Source organism: Zea mays, chromosome 2 (genome assembly GCF_902167145.1).
Source record: "Zea mays cultivar B73 chromosome 2, Zm-B73-REFERENCE-NAM-5.0, whole genome shotgun sequence".
Classification (NCBI taxonomy): Eukaryota; Viridiplantae; Streptophyta; class Magnoliopsida; order Poales; family Poaceae; genus Zea; species Zea mays.
The window spans coordinates 161,825,498-161,836,637 of record NC_050097.1 but is presented as its reverse complement, the minus strand read 5'-3'; the positions used below and the strand labels follow the sequence as shown (position 1 = coordinate 161,836,637).

The window sequence follows — 11,140 nt, the reverse complement described above, 5'->3', positions numbered from 1 at the left end:
ACCCGTTGTCTCTACTGCTCCTGTACCCTCAAGATCCTATCAAGCTCTGCCTCAAACGACTCCCTTGCTGGGTCATGAAAATCAGCTGGTTTAGCTGCTTCTTTTTTCTTATTTATTGCAGTCAAGTTAACGGCAGAAATGCTGTCAAAAGCACTATCATCTAGAGTAAGTGTGTATTGATTCAATGCTTGGAAGGAGAACAAGGTGAATACCAAGAGCGACCTGACAATTTATTTCATTGGTATTACGATGTCCAGATTTCAGACGTAGCATAGTGAGCAAAGTAGGAAAACAAAACATTTATGAGTTCGACTCGCTTGGGTTTCCTCTTTCTCCACTGCAGCAATAGAAGTGGGGTAGCTTCACTCGGCCGCAGCACCTGCAAGCCACAAAAGTAGTATCTAGGGATAATATCATAACAGGGATGGGCAACAAGGGTACCATTCTTTTAACAAGCAGGGGAGCTGTGTATTATTATATTAAAACAAAGAGGTTTACAACCCTTAAAAACATCACCCGCACTGACACATTGCAAAAGTATTTTTCTGAATATTTGTAACACGTGGACCATGAAATTGTACTTGTTAGGAACATTCAGAAGATGGAGGTATTTTCTGTGACAAACTTCTGGAGTTTTTGCTCTAATTATTCTATAATGACATAAAGAAAACCACATGAAACATCAATAAAATATGAAGATATTCAAGACAGGAAACTGAAATGCGATAATCACATTTCATACCATGTCCAGCAATATATCATATCTTCAGTAATGCACATGGCAAATGTCTCCATTAGTCACCCACTACTATCTGGCTAAACCTAATCTGCTGCTATTAGTCACAGGACATCCTGAAGGGCGAGGATATTGTTAAAATCACAGTAATCCTCCCATGCAGCACAGTTTACATGCCATTTAAAAAGCAAAGATCTTGCTAAACAGTATAGTAGCACAGTTTTTTCTCATCTCATCAGCCCAACAACCGAGTTAAACAAAATCAGAACTACTCTTGTATAGGAAAAATGATAATATCTGGCATACCAAGATTACCAAGATCAAACTTAAATAGAAGTATTAGCAAACATAGCTTTTAGATGTACCTGCAACGAACAATCACCGGCACAGGCTTCAACCGTGTTAAACAAAATCAGAATTACTCTTGTATAAAAAAATGATAATATTTGACATACCAAGATTACCAAGACCACACTTAAATAGAAGTATTAATAAACATAGCTTTTAGATATACCTGCAACGAACAATCACCGGCACAGGCTTCAAGCTTTGGGTCCATTCCTCAAACCTTTCTTGTACTTGGAGACCTGAAACAGTATGAGAGAGTAAGGGTATCTACCGACATCATTGCCTCGAAAAGGCACCGAGTAAGCCATTCAGTTTTATCAACCTATCTGTATTCCTTTCTGTTTAGTTCAGTTTGGGTCGTGTCCTCGGATGTAGCCGAGTTTGTTGAGCTTGGTCAATGGCTAAGCGTGTTTGTAACCAAACAATACACCCACTGACTTTTTATTAATTTAAAGGACCAACCAAACATAAATACTGAAGCAAAAGAGTGTTATACTATACTATTATATTAATTGATCCCTAAGAAAGTTCACTCTGTGATGTACTTATTTACTAAATGATTCATTAGAAGGTCAACCTTTGAGTATATGAAATTGTTCTTTTTAAAAGCTTGCACCGTGATCCTGGTGTGGAGATTGGATTGGTTTTGGACATCGTCGGCGAGAGCAACCTCATCGACAAATTCTTCTGCTATCTCGGTGGCAACCAAGGTACGTCGAGGTCAAATGTAATTATTATTCTGTACTTCAAAATGCTTTGGTGTATTTTGCTTTTTTGTGTGCCTACAAAATGTTGTTTTCTGTCTACTTATCTATATTTTTGTTGACTTATCATGCTTCAGTCCCTCCTTTTGTTTGATTTACTCTTATTTAATTTACTCAAGCATTTGCCTATATCATTTTTTAGAACAACATTTTGTGTTTGGATCACTGAGGCCAGTCATCCTCTATTGTTATATATTATTGCATGTGGTTTATTAATCCATCATAGTTAAATATATTTGACTAGACTGTTTTGCTAATAAAGATTTAACATGCCTTGTTATGTCATGAATTAATATCACATCACGGTTTGACATATGTTTCGATTAGTGGATTTTAGGGTATATGATTAAATGGATGATAAGTAAGCATTTTACCTCTCTGAAAATGTCTTCTGTTTTTACAAGCAGGAGGGCAATTCACACAGTCAGGATTATCACATTGCCCCAAAGGCCCAGACATCATCAAGTGTTCATTCTTTGGAACCTGCCCACTGTAAGACCACACCACACATTTAGACTTCATATTGAAGAAAAGGTAAAAACTTTCATAAGCACCTGGGATAATGCAATCATGCTTGTGGACAAATTATTTATCCCGCATCGCTTGTCATATATTAACCTTCCTTATATAGGGTCATTCAATGTAACAAAATGACATAACCAATATACTCAAGGCATACAAGTGCAGATCCTATTTAATAAAGAAGAAACAAAGAACATCCTCAAAAGTGTGGAAAAAGTAAAAATGATTAGAGAATGAAATGGGGCCAACCATCAGTTTTAAAAAGCTCGAATTTGTTAAGTCCTCAAAAAATCTCATGAGTAAATTGTTTATGTGACCATGCATTTTCAGTCTCTTTGTTTTACCTTAGGTGCTCATCTTATGTATTATTATGTTTTACTTACATTTAAATTGATGTTGTTTTCATATTTTAGACAACTCCCATAATGTTAATTGATGTAGATGAAATTCATGGACTTGAGTTGGGGCGAAACATTGTGAAGAACCTGCACTTAGCTGCTAAAGGAACAAATATTCAGAGTTCTGCTTGTGGTTACCAAGAGCACTCTGTAGTTCCTGCTGAAGCAGGTGTAGAGCCTGAAACATAATATTAGAGTGACAGGGTGAAGCCCTAAAAGGAACTAGATGCTCAGTATTGAGCATAACTTTCTAGGACACAGTAGGATGTTTAGGAAAGCAAGAAGGTATCAAAAAGGAATATCTGATAACTAAATATATGCATCAGCTGTTTTTTTTTAAATATACAGCAACTGTGGGAAATCAGGAAACAAAGGCATTGAATGCCCAAAATTGGTCACGAAATTTCACCATCAAGACTACAAACTCTGGGCAAAGCCTATTCAATACTAAACGCTGCATGCTAAATTTGAGACAGGCCCAAACGAAAAGATTATTTAACAGCCAGTGTTAAAGTAGTATATGATAAAAAACAGTAACTAAACCAATGTTTAGCTAAAACCATGCAGTATTTAAAATGTGACCCGCACTAAACATACTATCATAGGCCAAGCATCAGTTTTAAAAAGCTCGCTTTTAGATACTTCAATGATGTAATATCTCAGCAAGCTGATTGGACTGCATTTCGAGAATGTACGACGAGTTAGGAAGCGCTGAAACTACTTATAGCTGATACTCCCTCCGTTTGTTTTTATTTGTTGTTATTGACCCATAATGTGCTTACTTTGTCTGTTACTTTTAATTATTGGCAGAAGGTATATTCTTAGATGTTAGATGTGCACAGTGTTTCCCTGGAAATTTGCCGTAATTCTAAATTGTTGCATTCCCTACTGGTCTATCATGGCACGAACTGAATAAACGATGCCTTATGGTTTGAAAATATGTAAATTAATCATGTAAATATGATATTAATTTAAAGGACCAACCAAACATAAATACTGAAGCAAAAGAGTGTTATACTATACTATTAATTGATCCCTAGGAAAGTTCACTCTGTGATGTACTTATTTACTAAATGCTTCATTAGAAGGTCAACCTTTGAGTATATGAAACTGTTCTTTTTAAAAGCTTGCACCGTGATCCTGGTGTGGAGATTGGATTGGTTTTGGACATCGTCGACGAGATCAACCTCATCGACACCTTCTTCTGCTATCTCGGTGGCAACGCACGGTACGTCGAGGTCAAATGTAATTATTATTCTGTACTTCAAAATGCTTTGGTGTATTTTGCTTTTTTGTGTGCCTACAAAATGTTGTTTTCTGTCTACTTATCTATATTTTTGTTGACTTATCATGCTTCAATCCCTCCTTTTGTTTGATTTACTCTTGTTTAATTTACTAAAGCATTTGGAGCTGCATTTTTTAGAACAACATTTTATGTTTCGATCACTGAGGACAGTCATCCTCTATTGTTATATATTATTGCATGTGGTTTATTGATCCATCATAGTTAAATATATTTGACTAGACTGTTTTGCTAATAAAGATTTAGCATGCCTTGTTATGTCATGAATTAATATCATGATCACGATTTGACATATGTTTTGATTAATGGATTTTAGGGTATATGATTAAATGGATGATAAGTAAGCACATGAATTATATTGAATTGGAATAAACATTTATATATGCAACAGATTAAGTAATATATAATAATGCCAAACTGATGTGTGGTGGGGGTATTGATTGGGGTATAAAGTTTATACGCATGCGGCCGGTATATAGAGGTCGATGCTTTTTTAGATAAAATGGTAGATAGAAGGCTGCTTTTCTGTACGGAACCCCTGCATCCGTACAGAATCCTCTCTCACCCCCCCCCCCCCCCCTCTCTTCATTCTTCTATTCTGGATCTACCAATCATAATAAAGCTATTTATTCAAATGAGTAATACAATTTACTGAATGTCTCTTTTACTAAACTGAATTGAAAACGCAAGTTTATCTAACATATTTTCCATAAAAAAGGTTTCGATGGAACCGACTGTATTGAACCGTGAAAGAAATGCAGCGGACCGCCAAAAAAGGATGCCTATGTAAGTTATATACGAATAGTTACACAGAATGAAACCTATCAAAGTTGTGACGATTATTCATTTGCGTGTTTAATATAGTTTTAGGTTGTTCGATGACTATCGCGATGAAGATTATTATGTGCTACCACGGAAGTTTAGTATTGTCGCTCGAGTAGAAGTTAAATTCCCCATTGAACCACGTTATCGTGATAGACAACATTTCATTTTGTCTGACATCAATGTAAGTTAACATTCACATAAGTTCCATTTCAAAATTTCAAAAAAATTATATAATCTCCATACCACTGCCTTTTTCTGCTGGAATAATATTAGGGAGCCAAGATCGAGGCAATGACAAGTTCGTACGAGACAGTCAAGCACTTCAACAATTTGCTACATGAAAAGCATGTTTTCAAGATGCACAATGTAGATTTCAGTATTAGTATGGGTGAACATCAGTTTCGACATATAAGTGGTCCAATGGAATTGTATCTCACCAGACAAACTGTCGTGGAGCCGTACACAGTTCCATTTCAAATGCCGCCATTCCCAAAACATATATTCTTGAGTCTTGCAGATATTGCCGAACTACCAAATAGGCAAATAGGACTTTAGTTGGTAAGAACGTGAAAATCTTCTGGTAGCTTACGATACCTTCTACACAAAAAAAAGTAGTAATCCATTTTTCGTGGTGCTTTTGTAGACATTATGGCTATTGTAGTCCACTTAGATATAATTCATCGCACAATGTGGGGTCCATTCAGGAAGATTGTTGTCATGGATGCCAGGTATATCACGTTAATTATCGATAATATGTAAAACATGAAATATTCAAAATAGTACTAATTTATTAGTCTCAACATCGATATCCTAGGTGGTCTCTACATGCCATTAAAGTTTGGGGTGACTTGCTAAACAAAAATGCACTTCGCTGGGTGTTGGCTAAGGAGAATTATAGCATAATAATTGGGACTATGTTTCGACGATTTAGAAGGCAAGGTAATAAAAATATATGTACCAACCGTCTTTCAAACACATCTGTCATTATTTTCTTCTTACAATGATTGTAACGAATATTTAAATCTGTAATTCTAGAGTGCCTCGAGTCATCTGATTATACAACAATACACTTCAATCCTTTCCATCACAATAACCATCACTTTGAACGTAAGTATTTCAAAAATTACCTGCATTGAAATTGTTGTTCACATCATATAGTGGATTACATATATAGATGTAATCAAATGTAGCATTCATTGCAGCAATTCAGAAAGCTTTGATGGCGTGGAATGATCATTAATTTGCTGTTAGATTTCTTGAAGAACAAAGGCGTAGATAGATGGTGATGATTTCAATACAACTGTATTTATGAGAGAATACATATTTATGAGAGAATACATGTCCCGGTGCTATCGACCAAATCTTACATGTGTCGATATTTGTAAAAGCAATTTATTCTATTAAGGATTGAATTAATAAGAAGATTATTAAACCTTATATTATTTTATTTGTGAAAATAATCACTCCCTTGTCCGTGTGTTTTATTTCAAATGACTCAAATGTTTGGTCTGTGAAATGATTTGAACCGGGAATATCGAGTAGAACAACCATATTCTTTTCAACATCAAATCATCGATCTTAATCAGCTATCACGTATCAATCCTCCTCGCTTTCACTAACACCCTAATGCTTCGGTCTTTATTTAATTCTTTTAGGGTCAAGTTCATCGAATTATCACCAAATGTTGGAGCGTCCAAATAACTCTATGGATAAAGGAAAATCAGGTTGACCATTGATAATCTTATTTTTTGTAAACTAAGTGTAAAATATTAATTTTAATACAACTATTTTTTCTCAAACTCATCTAATTCTTGGTTGTATCTTAGTTGCTACGTCATCTCAAAATAGAAAGAGACGATACTCTGACTATTGCACAAATGGTCCTTCTGGAATTATTATCAGAGAAACATCACACCCACTCCTAGAAAGTTGTAACACATCTTCATCTAATGATGAAGAGCCCCATCATCGTGTGGAACCCTTTCCACTATCGACACAAAGTACCGTGACATGTTCAAATTTACTACAAGGACATACATCCAACTATTAGTTTTACGATAAATATATTAAGGCAATAGTGTCAAACATAATTATTATTATTATTATTAATTATGCGAAACTTATTTTTATAGTTGCTACTGATGGTACGAATAACACATGTACATCATCGACTGCCATATCAAATTTACTACAAGGACATACATCCAACGGTTAGTTTAATGATAAATATGTTAAAACATAGTGCCAAGCATAAATATTATTATTCATTACTAAATTACTAATTTGAAACTTATATTTTTTTATGGTTGATGATGATGGTACGAACATTAGCACACGTGCACCATCGACTACCATATCACCCATTCTCTTGCAAACATACTTTAATGAAGTACCAGATGATCGCGCGGAAGTGCGTCGACAGCGAGATCGAGCCAGACGTGCGAGCATGACTTGACCAAATTGAAAGTTGACGAGCCCGTGCTAGAGAACGGTATGTGAATATGACGCCAGAACAAAGGAGACGTAAAAGAGACCAACCGTTAGGCGATACACCACCTCATGGCGAACCAAACAATGGTAAATCTTACCAGATTACACTTGTATACAAGGTTCAAGCATAACTTACATGCAATTGATTTAATAATAATTTGACTTGTTATTATTACTAGATGTCAGTGCGACCAACAATAGTTGCTTACTTGAACCTTCACACTTTGCTCCAACATATCCCGTCCAAGCAAACATAGCTGGTACGACACAATATATGCTACTTACCATTCCTTTCTTAATGATTCCCATACCAATTAAAATGATTATTAACGCATCAGTAGACCGCGCAGAAGCACGTCGACAACAATATCGAGCAAGACGTGCGAGTATGACAGCTGAACAGCTCGAGAATACACGGGCACGCGCTCGAGAGCGATATGCCAGAAGAAGAGATCAACGTAACCTTGATAATCTTGAGGGAGGAAACATTACCTATCAGAATTCGGTCGTGGCCTCAGATGATTTTGGTACCATCGATGTTGTATATAGAAACCTACCTGACGCCACACAAATGTTGCAACCTCAGTCAGATTGTCCACATTGTGGAGCAAAAAGGTTCCAGTACGAGTCTCCTGGTTTCTGTTGCAAACAGGGAAAGGTCAAACTTGTGATGCCACATCCACCCGAAGAGCTTCACTTGTTGTACACAACTAGGGACGCTGATTCACAACATTTTTTGGATAACACTAGATTTTTTAATGGTCACTTTTCATTCACCACATTCAACTGCGAGTATGACCAAAATCTTGCAAGTTCAAGAGATGGTGTTTATACATTCAAAGCACATGGTCAGGTATATCACCGGATACACTCTTTTGGTCGTCAAGAAAGTGATCCAAAACACCTGGAGTTGTACTTCTACGATGATGATCCTCTTTTATCGCATCGAATGCGTCTTGCGCGTGACGAAGTCTTCAAAGCTAAAGATCAGAATGTGATGACCAAATTAGCAAACTTGCTAAGGGAAAATCCTTACGCAGAGACATTCAGAAGTATTGGCCAATATGGAAATATTGATGAATACCATATTGACCTTAACACAGACTACAAGCTTGACCAAAGAACGTTTAATACACCTACCTCATCGGAAGTGGCAGCTATTTGGGTCGAGGGGACTGAGTTACACCGTCAATTCGAACGCGGAGTTACCCTGTACGGAAATGACAATGCATTTTATTCGATAAAGCCTCACCATGGGTTCTATGATCCATTGGCTTATCCTCTTTTCTTCCCAAGAGGGGAGCTCGGTTGGCATTCAGGCATACCCAAGGTCGGTGTCAACACTGCTAGAATTGATGGACGACAATCCACAGATTCCGACAACCCAGGTTAGTTGCCCGTGTTCAATACCTTTTACTAAGGTGTTGCTTTGGCCATAATGTTCTTTAATGTCTTCTCTATTTTTTTATTGTATAATAGATTCGAATGGCCAACTCTATGTTACGATGCGTGAGTACTACTGCTACAAATTCCAGATGCGTCGTGAAATTTTCAACACAGTGTTGCATGGTCAGCGTCTGTTCCAGCAGTTCGCAGTAGACACGTACATCAAGCTAGAGACTACACGACTGAACTACATACTGTTTAACCAATCAAGAATCAGGGCTGATCTTTATCAAGGCCTGATGGATAGCGTGTATGCTGGGGAGCATCGAGCAAGTGCATTGGGTAAATTGTGGGTTCTACCGGCTTCCTTCATCGGCGGACCGAGAGACATGAGACGACGATACATGGATGCCTTTGTTCTCGTGGAAAAGTACGGTAAGCCGGACATATTTCTTACCATGACATGCAATCCAAATTGGGAGGAGATAACCAGCGAGCTAGAACCAGGTCAAAAATCACAAGACCGTTTTGATCTAGTGGTGCGAGTTTTTAAGGCTAAACTAGACAATTTGAAGCATCAACTCTTCAAAAAGCACATACTTGGTGTCGTGGCAGCACATGTCTATGTGATTGAGTTCCAAAAAAGAGGTCTACCACATGCACACTTCCTTCTTATCATGCAGACAGGCAGTAAGCTAACTGTTCCAGACCAGTATGACGCTATTATATCGGCAAAACTTCCAGATAAGAACAGATTCCCAGAACTTTTTGATATGGTAGTCAAACACATGATGCATGGCCCATGCGGATATCTCAACATGCAAAATACATGTATGAAGAATGGTAGTTGCAAGTGCCACTATCCACGACTATTTGGTGAGACAACGCTTCAGGGCAAAGACTCATACCCCATTTACAGAAGAAGAGATGACGGACAAAAAGTACGAGTAAGGGGGCATGACTTGGACAACCGTTGGGTTGTTCCTTATAATCCTACTTTATTGAGGATGTATGACTGCCACTTTAATGTGGAGGTTTGCTCAAGCATTAAGGCTGTGAAGTATATATACAAGTACATTCATAAGGGTCGTGATAGGGCATCTGTCACTGTGATCGACGTTGATGGTGGTCAAAGTATTAACGAGATTGAGAACTTCAGAGATTCCAGATGGGTATCGCCACAAGAGGCTTTATGGAGAATATATAGTTTCGATCTGCATGGTATATCTCCCCCAGTTCTGCAACTACAGCTCCACTTGCCTGGCATGCATCTTGTTAGTTACAATATAAATGATGATATGCGTCAGGTCTTAAACAAGGATAACATTGACAAATCGATGTTAACTGAGTACTTTAGAGCAAATCAGTTGTTTGATTGGGCATCAAACTACTTATATAGGGAGTTCCCCGAGGTGGCAAGGTGGTGGCCAGGTGCAAAGAAATGGACAGCGCGTCAACAACGTATGCAAGTTGGAAGAATAGTCTCAGCACACCCAGCAGAGGGAGAACGTTATTATCTAAGGGTGCTACTTAATCACGTGAGGGGTGCTACCTCATTTGAAAGTCTAAGGACATACGACGGTAATGTATATCCAACTTTCCGTGAAGCTGCCGAAAAAAGGGGTCTTATTGAGGCAGACAACAGCATCGATGAGTGCTTAACTGAGGCGTCAGGATTTCATATGCCACCTTCTCTTAGAAGCTATTTGCGACGATCCTGGTTTTCTGTGAGCCTACTAATGTGGTTGGTCTGTGGAACAAACATTTGGAGGCAATGTCTGATGACTTCTGTCGAACCCATAGTAACTCGCATGTGGTCGAGCAGTTAGTGTTGTTGGATATTAGAGATATGCTTCAAACAATGGGCAAGGACATCAGGTTATTCCCTCTACCTGTAATAAAGGACGAGCACGACAATATGGCAGATGTTGTTAGAGAGATATTTGAAGAGATGAATATTCCAGAAGACCCTGAGGCTGAATTTGTGGTTTCATCTCTCAACCATGAGCAGAGACACGCTTACGACGTGATATTATCATCGGTGGAGAATATTAGTGGAGGTGTCTTCTTTGTGGATGGTCCAGGAGGAACAGGCAAGACATTTCTGTACAAAGCTTTGCTGGCAACTGTTCGGTGCTCTGGAAAGATAGCTATTGCTACTGCGACGTCAGGAGTAGCGACATCTATTATGCCTGGTGGTAGGACCGCACATTCAAGATTCAAAATCCCATTGAACATAAAAGAAGGTGACGTGTGTAGCTTCACTAAACAGAGTGGGACAGCCAAAATGTTACGAAGGTCATCACTGATCTTATGGGATGAGGCCACGATGACTAGACGACAGGCAATTGAGGCACTTGATAAGAGC

At 38.0% G+C, this 11,140-nt stretch overlaps 1 long non-coding RNA gene across 1 annotated transcript; it reads right to left on the bottom strand.

The window, feature by feature from the left end:
- Window positions 1-223: 223 nt before the first annotated feature.
- On the bottom strand, window positions 224-1,296 carry LOC103647200 (uncharacterized). Its single transcript, XR_562699.3, has 3 exons — window positions 1,251-1,296; window positions 1,102-1,127; window positions 224-379 (listed from the first exon to the last, which is right to left on the bottom strand). It is a non-coding gene; the product is annotated as an uncharacterized lncRNA (long non-coding RNA).
- Between the last annotated feature and the right edge of the window lie 9,844 nt (window positions 1,297-11,140).